Genomic DNA, 23,171 nt, shown 5'->3' on the forward strand with positions numbered 1-23,171 from the left:
AACTTTTACTTACCCGTCGAGATTATTTACCCGTTCTAGCTTTTTAGGGAAAGTTAACTTTTACTTACCCGTCGAGATTATTTACCCGTTCTAGCTTTTTAGGGAAAGTACTGGAATTGATCCAATTTAGGCGTATGCGGTTTTCACCGGATCTTGACGTTTTGACACCTAAGGAACCCAAAAAAACGGATTGAAATTTCCCGGATGTTAATGTTCGATTGTGTGTGTGTGTGTGTTCGCGGTTGGCCTCTAAATACCCTTATATCTCCAGAACTACCGGTCCGATTTTGACTAATCTTGGTCAGATTACTTCTACATATGCGATACTGATGCCATTAAATTTAAAAGGTCAATGGGGTGAAGCTGTAGAGCAAGATAAAAATCACATTTACAAAATCACACTCTACCCTAAAAAAACGCTCTGAATTACTGCTATGTTGTGATGTCACAGATGAGCAGTAGAATTAAATAAATGAAAAATATTTAAAGTGTAAAAAAGTAACTTGGTCTGGCTGGATTTCGAACTCGATCGCCCGGTTGAGTACTACCTGGTGCGTTTAGCCTCGCCGCTACACCGTATGTCGATCGTAAAAGCGAAATTTGTTCTATTTAAGTTGTGAAATTAAATTAGTGTGTGTGTAAGCCGTGCATCAGGAACAACCCACAATCGTAGGAATTTTCCAGAACGCCACTTTATCCGCGTGACGAACGGAAAGTCTTACTACTGTGTTATCGGTTTTTTTTTACATTCATACATCGAATTCTTTCAGATAAAAAATAATTTTTCTACTCGCTCTAGTTGCATTTTATCAAAATGTTTTGGGAAAAACTGGAAAGCTTAAATTTTGATACACTTTCAGAATTAATTTTGCGTAAAATGTTTTTTCATGTGTAAAGATTGAAAATATTTTTCAAATAACTTTGGTAGGAAATTTTTAAATTAATTTTATTTCAATGCCCAGTTCCTCTCTGTTAGCAACACTATGTTTTTTGTTGTGCGTACTGAATTTTAGAAAAACGTTTTTTATAGAAATTAAATAGAATTCAAAATAAACTTTTTCGAAGTTTAATAAATTTTGAATTTCATGTTGAACCTAGTTAATTCAGAAAATTTATTAATTAATAATTTTAAAAATATAAACATATTTATATTTTTTTAACAATTTTTTTTAATTTCTTTCTTTTTGTTTTGTTACAGGTAAGACGAGTAAATTATATTCACGCAATTATTGTTAAAACTATATACCAGTTTGTAAGTAAATATCTTATAAATTATAATTATAAGTTATTTTGTTGTTCCGTTATATAAAAGTCAGTAGGTTAATAGTTCATGTTACTGTTTGTAATTAGATAGTAATTCCGTACAAGGTGCTATAAATGAGTAATAGTAATAAGACTAAAGCGAATACATTATCACTTGATTCGTAAATGGTTTGAACATTAAAAAAGTGGTGATGTTTAAGCTGATGTACCTTTGTTGTTTCTGTAATTTGTAATTCTCTTCTTATCTTTGTTGTTTTTGTAATTTGTAATTCTCTGATTTTATCTAGTATGTTCACTTTTTGATAATTCTTCTGGTTATGTTTTTACGTTTCAATTCATATTTAAATTATGATTCAGTTCATATTATAATTCAGTTTTTTTTAATTCGCTTATTTTCTTAATTTTTAATTACGAATGTTTTTATTTTCATATTACAAAAGAAACGAAATTGTGCATCGTCGAAAATAATTAATAATTAAGATAATTCATAATATTTTAAGTTTAAATGGTAAATTTTATATTTAAATGGTTCTGTACTTCCATGATGTTTGAGCGCATAGATGACCATTGAAGTCCATAATATTTGGGATGTTACAGTGATTATTATGTTAAAGATAGTGGGAATATTTAGAATCTATACTATTTTTATCTGATTTTAATATTTTTGATTTTGTTTGGATGACGTTAATATTTCGTGATTTTATTATTATCTGTGGGTTCTATTTGTTAAGTAATTGATTCGTTTGTGTCTTGAGAGATGATGCATACATAATATTAATATTGTATTTGGATGGTCTCCTGACACGTTAATCTTAGCCAAAAATTTTAATTATGGTCACAAACTTGTCGCCGTCCGATTGTAAAAATAAATTGCTAAAGAAAAAATTGTAAATAAATGAATCGTTATTTTTAAATCTATTTTTATGAAAATTGAAGATAGTTTTATAGGTAAGAAATATTTATTTTATTCATTTTGGAAATATTAAAAAATTGAATTATCGCTGGTCCTATTTATTTTAATATCGCTGTAAATTACTCGTTAATAGAAAGAAAGCGGTAAATCTGGTTGCGTAAGAAACTACTAATTTAATTTGTAAAATTAAAACGATACTAAAAATCGATAAAAAGAAAAATTAAAGGTGACGACTGGATATAAAACAAATTTCACTCCTAAGTGACGTAATCATGTTCAAGAAAAAACCAAAACATCTATGTCGGACAAATTAGTAAAAAATGTAAGCGAAGTGCTTCTTCCTTTACGGGTCTATCCGTTTGAAGTGACCCAAGGGTGGATGCTTGACCAATTCAAAACAAAATGAAAATTTACCCACTTGTTTCCTACATGTCTTAGAACCTTAAAACTATTTTTTTTTATTTTTTGTTTAAGCAGTTTACCTGTGGCGGCCATTTTTCTTACGGTGTGGACACCTATTTTTGTGAAGATTGGTCCGATGGTTTATTTACCTATCTCTCTTCTTTCTACGAGAGAATTACCAATAAATTTGAACATGAAAAACGGTGAAATTTCACTTTTGTTAATTTTTTTCGAGGCAGGGATTGCAAACACAAATTATTTTTTTAAATGTCGGTATATCTTAGTAGTTTTACATAAATAATATTAATGTGATATGCTTACCCCTAAGGTTTTATGAATTTTTGAAAACTATTTTTTTTTCTTCAAATTTTGGCTTTAAATAATATTGATGATAAAAATCTGACCTTGACGATGAAGACTTTCTTCATCTTTCGTGTCAAGACTTTCGTGATCTTTCGTGATCTTTCGTGATTCAAGACTTTCTTCTTTCGTGTCGTATTCAGTGACGAATCAACAATTCATGTTAATGAAAAAGTAAATGTTCAGAGTGGGCGAATCTGGGGATCAGAAATCCTCATGAAATATTACAGTGTGAACGAGACTCTCCAAAACCGAATGTTTTTTTATGCTCCATCCCGACGGCAAGTTTACGGACCGTTCTTATTCGCGGAAACAGCTGTCTGGAACACTATATGCTACAATTACGGTTCTTACCTCGACTGCAATACGAACCGCAGAACTTTATTTGGCAACAAGATGGTGCTCCTCTTCGCTGGCATAACGCTGTACATGACCGGTCGATTAAAATTCTCCCCGATCGCTGGATCGGTCTCCAGGGACCGAATGACAGGACTTGTTTGCGTGGCCTCGAAGTCACCCGATCTCACCTCGTGCGATGTTTGGGGGTTTATAGAAAGGATCATGTATACCTGCCACCGTTACCGATTGACCTACCCGACTTGAGACACAGGATTGAAGCGGCTGTCGCGCCAGTTATTCCAGACTTGCTGATTAAAGTACGAGATGAACTCTCCTATCGGCTGGGTGTGTTCCGTGTGACGAATACTGCTCGCATTAAACACTTATAGGAAAAACTGTTTTGAATTGCTCTTTCGTTCACATATATTTTATTAATGTAAGTAAAACTTAATAAATATTACATAAGTTTATAACCCTCATATTCATTTTGAATCACACGGTAGAATTTTAGTTGTTTAGCACATTAAATAATAAATCTTTGTATCTTAAAAATGTTTGTGTTTTTTAATCTTCTCCACTAAAAGTTAGCCGCATTGGAACCGATCACATATTAAAAATAAAAAACATTAGTCATCGAAAATAAATAATAGGTGTGGCTATTAAAATAACGAGACTAATGTAGTAAAATATTTTATTTTAAATTTATACATATTTAATTAGTATCTCCTTCAACCTTCAATATACACCCCTCATCTATCCCTACAACGTTCCATGCGAATTTTCCATTGTTCGAACAGTGTTGGAAGTCTTCAGTGAGCTCTTTCATGACGCGTGCCGCTTTTTCTTTCACAGCTTTAACGGTCGGAAATCTTGTTATTTTTAATACAGATTTGTTCTTGGGAACAGATAAAAGTCACATGGTGCCAGGTCAGGCGAATAAGGCGGATGGTCTATCACTGGGATGTTATACTTTGCTGGAATCGTCTTGACAGACAATATAGTACCTATATTAGAATACCTATATTGAACCCATGACTTGTTCTTGCACTATTCGGGTCGTTATTTTCTTATTTTTTCACGGAGTTGAGCAAGGATTTCAAGGTAGTAATGGTGATTAATAGTTTGACCTTCACGAACCCAGTGAAGGTACACAATCCATGAATATCGAAAAAAACAATCATAATCGCTTTGAATTTTGATATCATCTTCAACGTCTTCTCGGCTATCTCGAAAACGCTTAAACCACTCAAAAACCCGCGCACGTGATAAACATTCATGCCGTTTTTCCAAGTTTCACATGAAATTTCACGACAGTTTTTTGTTCTAAGGCCACGGCTAGACTAATATATCAACAGAAACTGGAGTGGCAACAATCGAATGATAAGGCTTCAAGCTACGCAGATGTCGTTCGTACGAATTTGGCGCATGCGCAGTTCTTCTGTAGCAGCGTTAGTCTCGTTATTTAATAGCCACACCTCGTATAATTTATTTTTATGGGGTGATCGAACTTTTAATCGAAAAGTAAGCAGGTGTGCAAGGGGAACAACCGGAATCGGGAGAAACCGATGAGGTGCGGTATTGGAGAGACGTTCACGATTGATTTCAAAAGTACCTTTTTATATTTAAGATTGTTTCGGAAAAAGATGTATTTACATAAAAGTTTTATTATTATTATTATTATGGTTATTATAAATTGTTTTCGGTCTAATGTATAAAACGATCGTGTAAATGAGAATAACGATGTAAAAAAAAAAATAGATTGTGATTGTTAAAGCATATTCTTGTCTGCCACACCCACACTTTATAGTATCGTATACACATATCTTATTTTTTACATTTTCTGTATGACAGATATTTTATCCGTTTTTAACATGTAATGGTGGTTTGTTATTTAATCCGAGCTCGTACCTATATTGTCTAATAAATATGTGTGCGTGTGTGTGTTTGTATTTGTTTTGCGTATAAATATAACCGGTGCTTTTAAATATTTAAGGCAGTATTTTGTTTCATTAGATATTTTACACTACTTGACCGTTGTATCTTTGGTTTTGTTTTTAAAAGTATGTCATTCATATTTTTAGTTACCTGTTATGAATGTTTTATGTGTAGCCTGTGTGTGTGTGTATGTTTATGTATATTTTTATTATTGTTTGTACACTTTTTTTTCATTTTAATGTGGGTGCTCGTAATAATACAATACCCCCACATTAGTTTCTATTTTTAATTTATTTATTATTCATAACGGTATGCGTTTAGTTTTTCCTTTAATTTTTTTTCTAATCGATCTGTTACGATGACATAATTTTATAATGAATAAATTTAAACTGCATAATTAATTAAATAGAAAGTGCACGATTTGTTTTCGGTTGATTTAGGCTTTTGGTTAGTTCGTTTATATATATATGTTTTAAAAATTAATATTTTACCTTTATTTTATTTGTAATATCATATTCTATAAAAAAAATTAATCTGATTTGAGTTTTAAAGAAAATTTTATTATTTTCCGACTTAAACCGGATCTAAAGCAGTTTAGATAATAGATGTCCCGTAATTTGGTTCACGTAATTTTGGATGTATATATAGTGGTGTCTATGTGTCTGATACTCTTTCACGTAAAAAATACATAATTTATTTAGATGAAATTTTGTATGAACGTAGTTTTTATACCTGGAAAGAACATATATTTCATAAAGGCAATAATTCTATGTTCTTTCCAGGTATAAAAACTACGTTCATACAAAATTTCATCTCAATAAATTATGTATTTTTTACGTGAAAGAGTATCAGACACATAGACACCACTGTATATACATCCAAAATTACGTGAAGGTAGATCCAAATTTCACCGTTTCAAGGTAGTGGCTTTTTTAATGGCTTTCGTTAGCAACCGGGTTATCTTCCTTACCGATATTCAACTTTGGCCAAACCATTGTTCAAATCAAATTCGGAGACTACTCTCAATATTTGAAATTAAATTTTCTGTTAAAAAAGTCTGCGTCTTTTTGATTTCTCTTGGTTATCGAAAAAAGTAGATTTAAACGTGCGACGGTGTACGGCGCGGCGGATCAATCAACACAGCATTGTTAATCACTCTCTCTCTCTCTCTCTCCGTGTGTGTATGTGTGTGCGCGCGCGCGCGACTCGAGTAGCTTCACTCCGGTTATAAAGAACATAAAATAAATAAAAAATGAGAAACGAAGTCATGTCTTCTCATGGTGTCTAACTAACTGCAAAATACCTTTTTTACCCGTGCGAATTACGCGTAACCAGCTATAACAATTGTTTTTAAGATGGGGGCCGACTGTTCCCAACCCCGTATAATTCAGATCATTCATCTATTAAAAATTCCTATTCCTATTCTTTCTATATTTAATAAAAATTATTGTTAATATAGCAAAACAAAAAAATTAAATACATGAAATGAGAAATTGTAACAGAAATTGTTCGAAATCCCCTCATTTAGAATGTACACACATGTACAAGAATTATACGATTTTCTCTCTATTTTTCGACTGTTTTGCTTCATTAAAAAACCGATTTTTTAAAATTTTTATTTACTTTGTAATGGTGGCTATATTTACATTATTTTTCATAGAATTAAATTTTCTACTATATTGTACTACAAACCTAAAATAACTTGTTTTCCGACACCGAATTTCATGTTTTACATTAGATATCTTAAAAACTACTGAAATTACAGTTCTGGGACCTGTTTTATCCTATTTTCCAGCTCAAATTACAGAAGAAACCACCAACTTGACTCCTTAACTTTGGTTCCAAAAATTACAGTTGGGCTTCTTTTTATTAGAAGAGCTGAAATCCGGGTGAAATATTTCGCTAACCGTAACTCAAAAACAAAGCGTTTTCAGGCATACATTTATTGTACTGTTTTCATTATTTTCACCAGTATAATATGTCCTGAAAGTTTCTTTGTTTTTTCGCGGACACCTGTATGTAATTATATATATATATATATATATATATATATATATATATATAACTTTTAAAGTAAATGATTTTAAAGTAAATGTTATTTTCGTACTTCTCATACCTCAAAACGTAAGAAAAATTCATTTTCACAGCCCACTTCCACCATGCGACCGAAAGTAATACCGTACTAAAGTAAAAAAAAAACCTTATATTTTTTTTTTCGGTTTTGAAATGAGATAAAGTTATGTAAGTAATCGACAACCACTTGCCACTCTGTATGTTAGAATCATAAATATTGGTTACCACTTAAAACGTTGAAAGAAATAAAGTTTCTACTTTGTTGCATATAGTCTCTAAAAAAAAAAAAAAATAAATAAAAAAAATCAGGAGATTTAGCCGAAAGATAATAACTGCCAGTCTTAGCTGGATCACATAATCTAACAACACTATCAACATGAAAAATATTTTCATAAAACCGTATTGGCCTATCGAATTTTTATCATAGCCATTTATAAAATAGTATTGGTCCATCGAATTTTATCACAGCCAATCACAATTCGGGTATTTTATGCAATGACAGTTGCATTTTTGCTATCACGTTAAGTTCCCAATCTTGTATAAAATTTAAAATCATTAGTTAAAATAACTTGTACTCTGTAAAATTTTATAAGAAGATAATATTTTACTTTAGAAGAACAGAGGAAATGCATAATCATAACAAGTCCAAGTCATTGTCTTCTCGGAAGAGAAAGTAATGACCTCTGATTGGCCATAACGTGTAATCTAATACTACTTCAACAGTATGAAAAATATTTCTTGAAATCTTATCCGTTTGTTGAATTTCATTACAACTAAACATTATCTGTAAATTTGAAGAATAAAAATCGCGTTTTTTGCTCTGTATATGCCGAGTAATCTACGTACCAATTCAGTTAACGCGAATTCACATTATTTTCCCTCCGGGTTTTGAAACCTGATTCCGGTTCTCCATAAAAAATTACGAGCGACGGAAATTTTAATTGAAACATCGGGGGGCCCTCCATAGGGGATCGAAGTTTACGAATGTTATATATAACGCCGAAAATATGTATAATAATAGTGTATGCCTTTATATGTTTTTAAAGCGGCTCAAGTTCAGTCGAATCACGCTACTTGAGAACGAGAGAGCTGATTGAGGGAGTGAATGAGATAGATAAAAATACGTCCGTCTGAATTGGTAGATTACTCCATCGCTCATTCACTTGATTAAGATACATTGGTATACTTAAGGAGTCGATGATTCGCCATTTTGGAATTTAAATTCAAAGATTAATTATAGTCATCGCTTATACAAACCTAAAATAGAAGAAAAATGTTATAAATACTTAAACTCTACCACTTTTAATAGAAAAATAATTTTGTACTGAACTTTTTTCAGGCTAACAAACGAAACGTAGGGAGAAGTTATAAATTTAGATATTTAACAGAAAGGTATGTCTGTAGGCTGGCATTTAATCATGAGACAAGATGAAAAATAGTTTTTTTTTCTTTCAGTACTGCAGAGTAACAGTTACAATAGAAATATACCATCACAAATATACTAGTGAAATGTTTCAGAAAAGAATTAGGAAAGACCCATATGGTAATATGTATTACAACTAGTCGGTCAGGACTCGATTCGTTCGTCCTTCCCCTCTACCCACGGGGCTCAGCCGGATGTACCCCTACTGTGTTTATTGTCGTCATACTTCAGCGATTAATTATGGTAAATAACAAAGCTTGTTCAATTTATAAAACATATCAGTGTGTTGTAATTCAGAGCGACAGTTTTATCAGCACAGGACTTGAAACTTTTGTTTACATGATCTTACTTGACCAATTTTTACGTGAACATTTTCCTTTATTTTCGGCCGTAGAACAAACCTGAAAGTTTCTACGTGGGACATATTGTATAAAATGTATTTATATAAATTTTTGACTCGAAAATCTTCAAAACTACTGCATTAATTTCATTGAAATTTAGATATGCTGTAGTAGTGTATCAGAAGTTATACGTGTGAAAATTTGATGAAGATTGCTGGATTCCCTCAATTTAAGGTCGAAAAAAGTTGAGAGATTATGTTGACTGTGTACTGGTGTTCAGTGGCGGCTTGTAGCTAAAATTAGTGTGAGTGTTGCTCCAGAAAATTCTTTTCTGAGCCTTTTCAAGGGCACGGTTAAAATTTTCTGTAAAATAAAAGAACCGAAATAAATGAATCAAATAGATTATCTGGAAGCAGGATAATAATCTAATTCTACGCTTTACGACATTCAAGAACATGGTATACGGTTTTTAAGCACATTGAGCTTAAAAACCGTATTCTGTTTAACCGAATAAATAATAAACTGTTAATGCAGAATATTTTTTAGTATTATTAGACAACTTAATAAAATGTCCGCTTAAAAACACTATAGTCCAACGTGCTTAATTTAAATTTCTGTGTACCCAGAAACAAACTCATAATTAGTTTTTACTAATTACCTTCTCTTTCGTCCTTCCAGCGTGTTTTTGGACACATTTGCCAATCAAAGAACCCTTACTTTCCGCCATCTTCTGGTCTCTACTGAAAAGAATATCATTCCTTCCACCAAAAAAAGGGAACGAACAAGGAACGTTCCATACACACGCCGAGAAAAAAGCTACCAGCACGTCAGGGTCGGCACTGCGGGAGCGATAATGCTCTTTCCCCCCCCCGCAGCCGCGCGTGCAGTTTCCTATGTGCGCATGCGCATAACAGCCAAACATCACGTCGTTGGAACTGTTAAGCGCATAGTTCCATACAAAGATTTTTGTATCTTTTTCATAAACTGGGGATGGCTATTGGCATTAAGTTTAAGGATTATGTATTGTACAAGTATAAACAAAAAAGTACTAATTATATTATAAATGTTATCGATAATATCAAATGGAGTGCTGCAGTTTCACAGAGCCTATACGTGACCCTCCACTGATAGTGGTATAATAATAGTGTAATATGCGCTTATGCAGAGTCACAGTGTGCGTTGAAATTTATTTTTTTTATTGTAATGCTTTTTTACGTGTAACTATTTTTTTTATGGATCAAAGGTTTTTTTTATACAATTTTAGATTCGAATGAGGTGACATTTTTTCAAAACGAAACAAAATAAAAATCGTAAAGTCTGTCTTAAAAACTGTGCAAGAATCTTTTAATTATCGGGTTGAATTGTCTAATAGTAAGAAATTAAATGCATTTTTAAAAAAATATATTTGTTTTTTTCTTGGATTTACGGCCTTCCGGGAATCTTTTTTTGTGTTCAATCAAAATTTAAATTGTGTATGTATGTAAAGTAAACCCGGATATACTGGAAGTATGGATAAATAAACAAGGTTTTAGTCGATTTAATTAATAGGTAACTTTTTTAAAAATAAATATTTTGGTTTAATCAGAATCTGAATTGAAGTTTATCTTAGTTTAATTACATATAAATAAATTGACTAAGTAACTGGATTAATGTTATCTAATTATCTCATTTGAATCTACTGTGACGGTGTGTAAATTTCACTTGGGAAATCTAGATAACGTATTCACCTAAATGATTCTCAACGTAATTTAAATATCATACCCTTGTATTCTATATTCTAAAGCGTATTATGTTTTGAAATTTAACATTTAAACTTTAAATGTATTAACGTAAAGTTATTTAAAGGATGTAAGTTTTTTATATTGTAATTTTTAGCGTCCGAATACTAAGCAGTTTTTTTTTTAATCAAGGAATCCACTTTCTTTTCTGTGTTAGATTTTTTGTAATTTTTACCCGAATTGAATGACAATTTTTCTGTAATATGCATTTGTTTTCTATAAGTGAAATCCAAAAAAATTACAATGAAATTGTAAACCGTACAGTAAGTCTAGCAGATATCATTTCTTCCGCCCAAAAAACAAAAATTTCTGTAGTGTAAATAAAACTTTTTTTAACAAAACGATACTGATATCAAAAAAGGTAAGACGTTACACATTTCTATTATCAAAATGTTATTAATTTAAAATTTTCTTTAAAAAAATCTGTGTTATAGACAGTAATAGATAATAAACAGCGTTTAAGCGTTCCATGTAATGAGTAAAAAAAAAGAAAGATTTGTTCCAAAACCCTTGCCGACGCGATTTCACTTATTAAACAACGAATAATCATAAGAATTGTATTATTTCTGTAAATGTTATATGTATTACAACATATATATATTATTAAATGGGAGGAAGGAAGGAAGAGATACGATTATGGAGGCAGAAGAATTTTGTTATTTGCGAAGTAGAATTACTAAAGATGGACGACGCAGGAGCGATATGAAATACCGAATAGCACAAGCGAAATGAGCCTTCAGTCAGAAATATAATTTGTTTACATTAAATATTAATTTTAAAGCCAGGAAAAGATTTTTGAAAGGATATATTTGGAGCGTAGCTTTATATGTAAGTGAAATATGGACGATCGGAGTACCTGAGAAGAAAAATTTTTAGTTTTTGAAATGCGGTGGTATAGGAGAATGTTAAAAATCAGATGGGTGGATAAAGAGGTGTTGCGGCAAATAGATGAAGAAAGAAACATTTGGAAAAATAGACTTATAAGCCACATATTAAGGAATCCTGGAATAGTCGCTTTAATATTGTAGGGACAGGTAGAAGGAAAAATTTGTGCAGGCAGTCAACGATTGGAGTATGTATAAACAAGTTGTTAGGGACGTAGGATGTAGGGTGTATACCGAAATGAAACGACTAGCACTAGATAGGAAATCTTGGAGAGCTGCGTCAAACTAGTCAAATGACTGAAAACAATAATACTCTCTTTTAAACTAATACTTTGTTAATGAAGTGATGGAAATTAAAAAAATTGTTTCATTTTTAGTTATTTCATTTACGTAAGAGGATTTACAATTAAATCAAGCTGTAGTATATTTTCTTTTAATATTTATTATTTCTAGTGCATTATCAAGTTTTTGTACGATACCTAGTACTGCTAAATAGCGGCGCGATTCGTAAAGTCGCCTTTACAAAAACAAAAAGTAACATATTCGAGACCCGCGGTTCATCAAATAGAAAAAAAAACGTAAACTGAAATATAACTTTTTTTTTAATTTTTTCCCATTTTCATTTCAATTTTAGGTTAGGTCGTGTTTAGAACTGTAAACAGTTCGTTGACTTCGTCGTACCATCCGGTTCTGCGGACTCTTACCGGCGAAGTTCTAACAAACTTCTTGATGAAGAAAAGCAGTTGGATTATATTTTTAATCACATCATGTTGAATAAAAGTGTGCGCTGTATAATTAGTACACCTTGCTTACCTATTACCTCTTCATTTATTCAGAATCATATTTTGATTCTGGATACATTGTAGCATCAGATTCTTTGTAAATAAAAGAATAAATACTGGCTTATACATTCAGATGAATGTATATTTTGTTTTTTCATTTTGTAACGTAATAAAATCCAAGATGCTCGTTTGTTTGTTGAACACGATTAGATAGGTTAAATCTTTTGTTGGTTTTTGATAAAGGTCGTTGTGAAGCTACGTGGGTCGTTCTTAACAGATGTAGTGTGAGAGGTTCGGTAGTTTAAATACAGGTGAGATTTACTGTACGTATAGAATAAGTAGCATCCTTTTTTACCCCTATTTTGGCCCAAGGTTTACCTTCTCCGATCTCTCGTACTTTTTTCTAGCCGGCTTACCCCTCATCGTCATGACTAGTAACACAACTGACGCTGCTATCGCTACTGCGCTATGACGGTAAAGCTCGTGTGTACTTTAAGGATGAGTTCGGAGTCGTTTTCTTCCTTTTCTCTCCTCGACGTCCTTCTGTGTGGTTGTGGGTTCCTTGTACGTGATGAAACTTTACAACAAGCGGACTGAAATGTAACGGATATTCTTGTTGTATCGTGGCTGTAGTCTCGTGCACACCGCACACTCCGTTCTCCTCCGCTCTTCTATGATTTGGAACTTAATTTATGCACTTAACTCTTTACAGTATTACATTTCTTTGCCGTTAACTTCGATAAGTAAATTTATTTCCTCGTATTTATTAATTAGGAGATTCTTCAGACTCAGACCTAGGCGTAAACTTAATCCCTCAGACCACCCATTGTTACGTCCGTAAGGAAACTGAATTCTAATCAGAACTGAACAAATTACCTTTTTCTATGAATATGTGACCTTTGTGTATTATCTGTCTCCAACATTGAATGAGTTATATAATATAGTTATTCGTATTTGGATAAACACGAGTTTGATGGGTTATGTCTTGTATTGGCTTTTTTTTTCTATAAACGCCATTTTGAAGCTACGTGAGTAGTTGTATTCTGCGTATAATAAGCAGGATATTTTTATTTTAAAACCAATAAAACAAAAGTACATAAATAGTTTCAGATATTTAAATTTGTATTATTCATAAAAATAAATTTGGGAGAGAGAATTGCTGATCGGAAAGAGTGAGTCGTGATTTATTATAGAGTGGGAAATGAGGATTTGGCTGTTACTATATTCTCTTGGTGGTAAGAAAGTATTTACATTCAGCGCGTGATCACAACGGGATAAAATAAAATTTGATTTTAATGACTCTTACAAGATTGCTTTGAAATCTTTAACCGTTTACACTGATTCCATCATTTTTTCTCTACTCCAAATCTAAATTATGGCATTGTAATTTCATTAATTAATTGATTCAAAAAGGACCTTACATCTTTAAAACCATATAAAAATTTATTTAGATAACTTACAAATTCGGTTTAGATCTCATTTCATAGCAAAACCCATGAAAAGTTTTGACTCACGTTGTTCATTAGTACCGAATTCGGCCACCAGCGCTGTCACCCGTTTTGTTAAAAATGGATACGTTAAACCGGTGCGGAACGTGCTCGTTGTGTATTATGGTTTTACGATTTACAATCAACGTACAATGTAATTTAATTATTTTAAATACAACGTAGTTTAATTACAACGTAATTTTTGTGTTAGGTAGCCTCCTAGTAGCATACAATTTACTCTTGGCAACAATACTTCGTTAAACATACAACAGGTCGTTAAACATACAAAATCACCAGGACGTCCACGCGTCCCTAAAGCTGCTGTGGAATAACTCAGAGGAAGCTTTGCACGTAGTCCAAAGAAATCAACTCGACGTGAGTCACATGAGACTGGCATTCCACAAATGACGTTTTGGAGCGTATTACGCACTTGAAGCCATACGCAAACGCACTTGAACTAATCGTGGTTCAACGTATTATAGATGACGACAAAGTTGCTCGACTGCAGTCTGTGTGGAAATGGTGGATAGAATTGCAGACAACGATAATCTTTTAAATAATGTAATTTTTACTGATGAATCAACGTTTCATATCTGTGGCAAGGTGAACACTCATAACTGCCAATTATCGGATAGCGAAAACCCTCATGAAACTTTGCAGCACATTCGTAATGGTAGCCCTAAGGTCAATGATTTTTGCGCCGTAAACAAACAAAGATTGTACGACCCGTTCCTCCAGGGGACAACCGTAAATGATGTCATTTAACTGGACGTGCTCGTAATTCCTCAGTTAGACGATGATAACTAAGATGGACGCCATTACTATCAGCAAGACGGGACGTCACCTCACTACCGCCTAGAAATCTTAGATTTCTTGATACTCGATTCCCGGTCAATGGAGAAGATCCAATCGCATGGTCACTTCGCTCCCCAGATTTGACTCCGTTAGATTTTTTATTGTGTAGTTTCATTAAAGATCGGGTCTATATAGTATCTTCTTTGCCGGTTGATCATGTTGTACTAAGATTTCAAATTAACGCCTCAGATGCAGAGGTAACGCCGGAGTTTCTGACTGTAGTCTTGAACCATCAAATCGATTTCCGGTGTGATATACATCGCATAACAAATGGAATCCATTTAAATACGCGCCAAAATGTCGTGTGTGGAATTCTGATCTCACGTGACGCAAATCTAGTTGATTTTTTCGGACTACGTACAACAAAGCTTCCTCTGAGGTTTTTCCACAGAGACTTCAGGGTCGTGTGGGGTCCTGGTGATTTTGTATGTTTAACAGAATGACCTGGCTCAACGAAGATTTGTCGCCAAGTAGACGTAATGAACAAATCCAATCAACGTGAATGTTGAGTGACAAAGTTGTATTTTTCTGTGAAATAAAACCTCAACCGAATCTGTAAGTTATTTAAATAAATTGTTATATGATTTTAAATCTGTGAACTTTTTTTTAATCATACGTTACATATGTTTATTTAGAAAAAAATTATGTGTACAATTTGTGAATATCTCGTAATTAATATATCCTTTATGCTTAGTCACTTCCCGTACACGATTTGGCATCGATTCAATACGAATAGTACACATTTTCTTTTTTTAATTTATTCATCATTGAAACCATACAGATATTGTTACTTTAATGAGGTCAATTTGTGTGATACAATTCATTTCTGAGAGTCGTTTTTATATTATTGCCTAAAGATTTATAGTCGGGTTTAAATCCAAGGGGGGGGGGGGGAGTTGCCGGGAGCACTTTAATGCTTCGTTCTTCGAAATATTTTTCCACTTTTTTGGCAGAATAACAAGGCGCCAGACTTCAGAATTTTGATATATAAACTTTTCAACTTACCATCTGCTGGAAGTAATGAAAAAAGTCCTTAAATGTGAAACAACTTTAAAACAAATTTTCTTCTGGGGATGTTTAATAAATCGTTGGATATGAGCCGTTGACCTAGTTTCATTTGATGTTTTTCTAACGTATGGAACCCTTTGCCCCAAAGTATAAAAATGTTACTCGTCGGAAAACATAATTTAATAAAAAATCTGATGAGGACACCACATGACTTTCATCTACGCCTATTAAATTATATATATTTTTTGTACATTTATATATTTTATTACATTTATTTTTTTGTTACTGAATTATTATTTATTGTAGAAGTTTCTCTACAATCACAGGTTAATAATTACGAATAAATCAATATATTTAAATTAATAAAAAATAGTTAAAAAATAAAACAGGAAATGAAGTCGTATTCGAACTGATGTGCCTTCCCCTTGTAAGATCCAAATATTTTATTAAAGTTTTATTTGGCTATAACTCTGAAGCAGTGAAAATATGTTCCAGTTATGATATACTGTTGAAAAGGTCTCAATGAGGCCTTATTACTGCAGTTAAGAAAAAGTTCAAAATTGTAATTTTTCGATTTTTGATTTTCTTTTGAATACTTTTGGTCCAGTTCATTGCAATAAAAAGGGGGAGGTGCACTTCTAGATGTTACAACAGTCCTAAATCGAAAAATTTCAATATCGTACGGTTAATCTTTATTGAGTTACGCGAGATATATACGTACGTGCGTTCAGACGTCACGTCGAAACTAATCAAAATAGATTCAGGGTTGGTGAAAAATGGATATTTCTGTTGCAATCTGAAAACCGAGATTTTTCGCGATCACAATACTTCCTTTACTTCGTACAAGGAAGTAAAAAAACCGATAATTTCAATAACATTGCTTGAAAAATGTCCAATATTATTAACCGTGGACAGTTATTAGAATTTTGTTTGGGGTTCAAACTTGTTAAGTTGAATATATTAAACAATTAATCAGAAAGTTATTATTTGTTTTTGTTGATTTAAGTCTAAAGAGTCGAATTATGTTTGTTTTGAAAAGTGAAAGTTTTATTAACAATGACAATTATTATTAATATTCTATTCGAATTATTGCTTTTTTTTGAGGGGGGGAAGGAATTATTTGAAAATAATTTTTTATCTTTTTTTTTTTTTATTGAAGTAAATGTATTAAAATTTATTTCTCTAGTTTTTTGTTATTTTTATTTTTCCGTTTCATTTTATATTTGATTAATAAACAAATAAATTTAAGAATAAATAACAGTGCGATTGATGAAGACGTAACTTTGTATCTAACGTATTTTTTTAATATTGTTTATTTATAGATTATGAAATATACTAAAGATGAATTAGGAAGTTATTATTATTGGGTATTCCGTGTTTGCTGATCTGATATGGTAGGATATATATATTATGATAGGAAAATATAATATAGTCTACTACGGTAATAGTGTGTGTTATTAGTATCGATTTCAGAATGATTAGTACGTAAACATAGGTATAGTTGATCCGTTACCAGTAACCATCATCATCATCGTGATGTATTCAAAACGGTGTTTTTTTTTTAATTCTAATTTATTTTACCTGTTATTTGATCATTTACCCCGCTACGTCAGTCGTATCGCTGTTAACTTGTTGTTGCCCGACCCGTAACAACAGCGGAACGATCCGAAAAGCTGGGCCCTTCAGTCTGAAGATTGACCGGTTGACGACGTTCATCGTCTTCGGACGTGAGTTCGTAAGAAAAAGATAGACGGATCGGGTTTATTTTCTCTGGCTGCACGTTATCGTGATGTACAATGTTGCTTTTTATATTTTACTTTTATATCATCATCATTATTATTATTATTATATTATACGTATTTCGCTGCAATCATTATAGGTTATTTATTTATTCATATACCGTAACGTTTCACACTAATTATAGTTTCGTATTACCAAAATTATTTGAAAAGCAGGAAGTATTTGTATGAAATTGGTTACCTACGTTGGTTTAATGCAAAATTTTCATACTTATTTTTTTATAAAACAGATTTGCTGAAATCCCCAGAAAGAAGAGATAAGTAGCATCACAATTTCTGGCCGTAATTTATCGAGATCTAAACCAAAGTACTACCAAATAAACTTAATGTGTACTTTAAAAAGAGTACTAGCTGTTAAGACACAGCGTTATTTAAATGAAGGTTGGTATCCCTGCTAAATTCTGACTTTTTTTGTTACTCGTTAGCTCAGGTTGGCATCCCTTCCGAATGTTCAATTTTTTTGTGACTCCTTTTTAAATGAGAAACTTTAAATAATTTTATTTAAAGAAGGCCTTTTAATTTTTAAAAGTCCTACGGAAAGCTGGATTTGGCTTCGTACGGCTCACACAGCTCCTGACAACTCACTCGGCTCCATCTGTGCTATAAAAGCTGGCTCCGCAGTAGAATAATCAAGTCTAGTTCCATAATCCAAAGATTCAACTTGTGTTGTTGCAAATGGATAATTAATATAATAATGTTTTATATATATGATTTACAAGTGTAGGATTATAATAAAAATAATTTTTATTATATTCAAACTTTTATTTATTTGTATTAACCAGCGAACAACAAATATTTAGAATAATTTGAACCCAACCGATTTAATAAACCAAGGCGCCAAATTATTCGACAGTAGCCAAAAAACAGATATTATTCAAAACTTATACGATTAATTATCAAATGAAATTGCGTGTAAAGAAAATTAAATAAACTGTTTACTCGCGCGCGCGCACGCGCTCACATACACTACTCAAAACGACCTATTTTTCGTTATGAGACAACAGCATTTTAAGACCAGGACTTTCCAACGTTTTTTTTCTTTTTCTGTGTTCAGTTAATTTCTTTTTCCTGTTTAGCCTCCGGTAATTACCGTTCAGATAATACTTCAAAAGATGATATGTATGACTGCAAATGAAGTATAAGTCTTGTACAGTCTCAGTTCTACCATTCCTGAGATGTGTGGTTGATTAAAACCCAACCAACAAAGAACACCGGTATCCACTTTCTAGTATTCAAATCCGTTTAAAAATAACTGACTTTACTAGGATTTGAACGCTGGAACTCTCTACTTCCAAATCAGCTGATTTCTGAAGACGCGTTCACCACTAGACCAACCCGGTGGGTTCTGTGTTCAGTTTCTGGAAGTATCACTTCAGAGGATGAATGAGAATACATTCACATTCATAATTACATTTGTAATTACATTTACATTCATGTGTATGAATGTAAATGTCTAAGGTCGACCGTTCCTGAGATGTGTGCTCCCGACCACCAAAAAACACCGGTATCCACAATCTAGTACTAAAATCCGTATAAAAGTAACTGCCTTTGCTAGGATTTGAACCTTAGAACTCTCGAATTCGAAATTATCTGATTTGCGGTCCTGAAATTTGTTTTTGTTAAATTCGTATGTTTGCTGCTCATTTCTGAAGTCGGATACTAAAATAAAAAATAACTTATTATTTCTAATCTGTATTTTACTATCTGTTCACCGTTTTCTTTTTCCTGCTTAGCCTCCGGAAATTACCGTTCAGGTATTACTTCAGAGGATGAATGAGGATATGTATGAGTGTAAATGAAGTGTAACTCATACACTTATACGTTCTCAGTTCGACCATACCTGATATGTGTGGTTAATTAAAACCTAACCACCGAAGAACACCAGTATCCACGACCTAGCATTCAAATCCGAAAAAAATAACCGCCTTTACTAAGGATTTGAACGCTGGAACTTTCGACTTCCAAATCAGCTGATTTAGGAAGACGCGTTCACCACTAGATCAATCCGATGAGTTACAATCATTTCAACTAGTGAATTAATAAGTAAACCCCTACCCCCCTCTATGGACCGACGAGATGAGTTGCCATCACCCGATGTCTGCGGATGGTGACAGTAATTATAATTTTGTGATATAATAATAATAATAATCGTTATCTCTATACAATTGTAAATGAATAATTTTTAAAATGTTTAAATTTTAGTGACAATATGTTTATTTTCAGTCAAGTATATTCCCCAGCATTCTTGATAATTTACAAGTTAATGTTGCCCGTTTTTATTAATCTTCTCGTACGGTCACTAATTCTGGTTTTAAATGATCCGTTCGATTTCCAAATTTAATACGATCTACGTCGTTCACAGGGGATCCTAGCAGATTACCTATAACTTCGCATCATGTGCGTTGTTTTAATAATAATTTTTTCTTCATATTTTTTAAATGATTATTAGGTTTAAAGGCTAAAAATTATATATTTTTATTATTAAATTTTTTTCAAAGTTTTGTTATTTAATGACAGTAACGAGATTAATTGTTGGCTGGTTTTTATTTTATCGATAAAATCAATATTTTAACGCCATCTTATTTGGGTATTTTTCTTTAAAAGAAATAATAAAAATGACAGGTGATAAATGACGTTCGTAAAATACTTTTACAGTAAATTAAATAAAAAGTTAATTTAATTATAAAATTCATATCCCGATAAAAATTGATAAAATAACCTATTGAATTACATCTACCGTTATTAAATTGAGTATTTTTTCGTCCATTATTTTGTTGATGGTAAATAAGGAATTTTTTAAATAAAAAGGTACTATCTCCGGTCGGTTCCTTTTACCGAAATGTGTTATTTATTTAATGATAATAAACAGTTTTACAGCAGAAATTTAGTATTATCATTCGTAAATTTAGAATGATTTATAACAAGTAAATATGAATTACAATATTTTATAAATGTTTTTTATAAATTACGAACGAAATTTGTTATGTACGGAAGAGAGCAAAAAATGGTTATAAAATCCTTTTTAAGAAGGTTGATGTACGTTTAAAAGCATTCTCTAATATCCTAATATTTTTATCATTAGGAAGCGACTATATTATATATAACTAACAGGTCTATGCGAGGTTCACTATCTGTCCCGGTGTTACAGAGAGTTGATTGAACGTTTTTAAATTACTTTCTTTTTGCGTAAACCGCTTCTATTTTTAAATCGTCCATCTAAATTTATAATTGGCTGTATTTTTTTTTTTTGTCTTCAATCATTTGACTGGTTTGATGCAGCTCTCCAAGATTCCCTATCTAGTGCTAGTCGTTTCATTTCAGTATTCCCTCTACATCCTACATCCCTAACAATTTGTTTTACATATTCCAAACGTGGCCTGCCTACACAATTTTTTCCTTCTACCTGTCCTTCCAATATTAAAGCGACTATTCCAGGATGTCTTAGTATGTGGCCCATAAGTCTGTCTCTTCTTTTAATTATATTTTTCCAAACGCTTCTTTCTTCATCTATTTGCCTCAGTACCTCTTCATTTGTTACTTTATCCACCCGTCTGATTTTTAACATTCTCCTATAGCACCGCATTTCAAAAGCTTCTAATCTTTTCTTCTCAGATACTCCCATCGTCCAAGTTTACTTCCATATAAAGCGACGCTCCAAACATACACTTTCAAAAATCTTTTCCTGACATTTAAATTAATTTTTGATGTAAACAAATTATATTTCTTACTGAAGGCTCGTTTAGCTTGTGCTATTCGGCATTTTATATCGCTCCTGCTTCGTCCATCTTTAGTAATTCTACTTCCCAAATAACAAAATTCTTCTACCTCCATAATCTTTTCTCCTCCTATTTTCACATTCAGTGGTCCATTTATAATTTTTATTATAAACCTGATTATTAGTAGAGGAAGAAAATCGTTTTGTTGCGACGCTTGGATGGAGATTAAAACCATCGTCGAAATAATTTATTAAATATATTTCGGTGATGGAAAGCCGCTATAAGGGAAATTAAATACTCCGATTACTGTTTGACATTAATTCGGGATGTGCCTGAGGCTATTTATAAAAGAAAAGCATCAGCGAAATCATTCTAACACAGGCACGGCCGTGCAAAATTATAAATTTTTCAGATTTTAACTACATTTTTCTTCGCGTAATTTTTTTAAAACTAAGGGTGATATACAGATCTGTAATGTACGCAAAAAAGTAATTTTAGAAACGGTATCAGACTTAGAGAAAAATTATTTTTTGTGTAATTTCAGTGTAATTAAACTATTTCATTTAGTGAACAACTTCCTGTATACCGGTTAAATAAATTAAATAAATTTAATCGGTATAAGTTTAAATGAAGTGCTGTAAAAATGAGTATCTGTATTTAATAGAAACGATTTTTGAAAGTGTATGTTTGGAGTGTCGATTTATATGGAAGTGAAACTTGTACGATCGGAGTATCTGAGAAGAAAAGATTAGAAGCTTTTGAAATGCGGTGCTATAGAAGAATGTTAAAAATCAGACGGGTGGATAAAGTGATAAATGAAGAGGTACTGCGGCAAATAGATGAAGAAAGAAGCGTTTGGAAAAATATAGTTAAAAGAAGAGACAGACTTATAGGCCACATACTAAGGCATCCTGGAATAGTCGCTTTAATATTGGAAGGACAGGTAGAAGGAAAAAATTGTGTAGGCAGGCCACGTTTGGAATATGTAAAACAAATTGTTAGGGATGTAGGATGTAGAGGGTATACTGAAATGAAACGACTAGCACTAGATAGGGAATCTTGGAGAGTTGCATCAAACCAGTCAAATGACTGAAGACAAAAAAAAAAGTATTTAATAGGCGTACGAGGAAGTCAGCTGGTGTCCACATCAGATTTTTTTAAATATTTTTCTGTACTGTGCATAAAGTGCTGAAGATGTAAATTACTTTTATTTGATATACACGAGTATATTTCTTTATAAAGTAGATTATTATTTTTAGTTGAAGTTAAAATTATATTTCAGTGTTCCTTGACACTATTAACAGTCGGGATGTTGTAACAATTTGAAATTTCTTTTGTCATTAATATAATTATTAATTCTACTAAACATAAACGTTAAGTGTATAGTTTTACACTCGCATTTGCTACTGAGCTGTAAGTGTAGCGAAAAGTAGCGCATGCGCAATAAAATGTTGTTTGAACATTTGTGTCTGTTATGCAACGGTTTATATTTTGTAATAAAGCGTCTTCGTTACGCTTCAGGGAATCTTGACTCCCACTTTTCATTTACGTTTTGTTATTCATATGTCTGATAATGTGCATGTGTTTATTCCATCATTATTTTTTTGTGGGTTGTATAATTTTTAATTGATTATTGTAACGGCACCTGTAACAATCTGTGTTTAATTACTGCGTTAAGTAACACTGTAATTTATTTATTACTGTAATTATTTTATTACTGACGTTCAGTAATAAAATAATTAAGGCTAAATGTTAAGTTTTATTAACTTTCCATTTTTCTTTTGGTATGATCTTTATGACTTTGTATGATGGA

The 23,171-nt window shown here is 32.2% G+C and overlaps 1 protein-coding gene across 6 annotated transcripts in view; it reads left to right on the plus strand.

Annotated features, from left to right (window-relative positions):
- The window catches only part of DIP2 (disco-interacting protein 2), a 651,591-nt gene that overhangs the window by 116,283 nt on the left and 512,137 nt on the right, over positions 1 to 23,171 (plus strand). The gene's annotated exons all lie outside the window — the stretch shown is intronic.

The sequence above is a fragment of the Lycorma delicatula genome, chromosome 8 (assembly GCF_047948215.1).
Source record: "Lycorma delicatula isolate Av1 chromosome 8, ASM4794821v1, whole genome shotgun sequence".
Taxonomy (NCBI): Eukaryota; Metazoa; Arthropoda; class Insecta; order Hemiptera; family Fulgoridae; genus Lycorma; species Lycorma delicatula.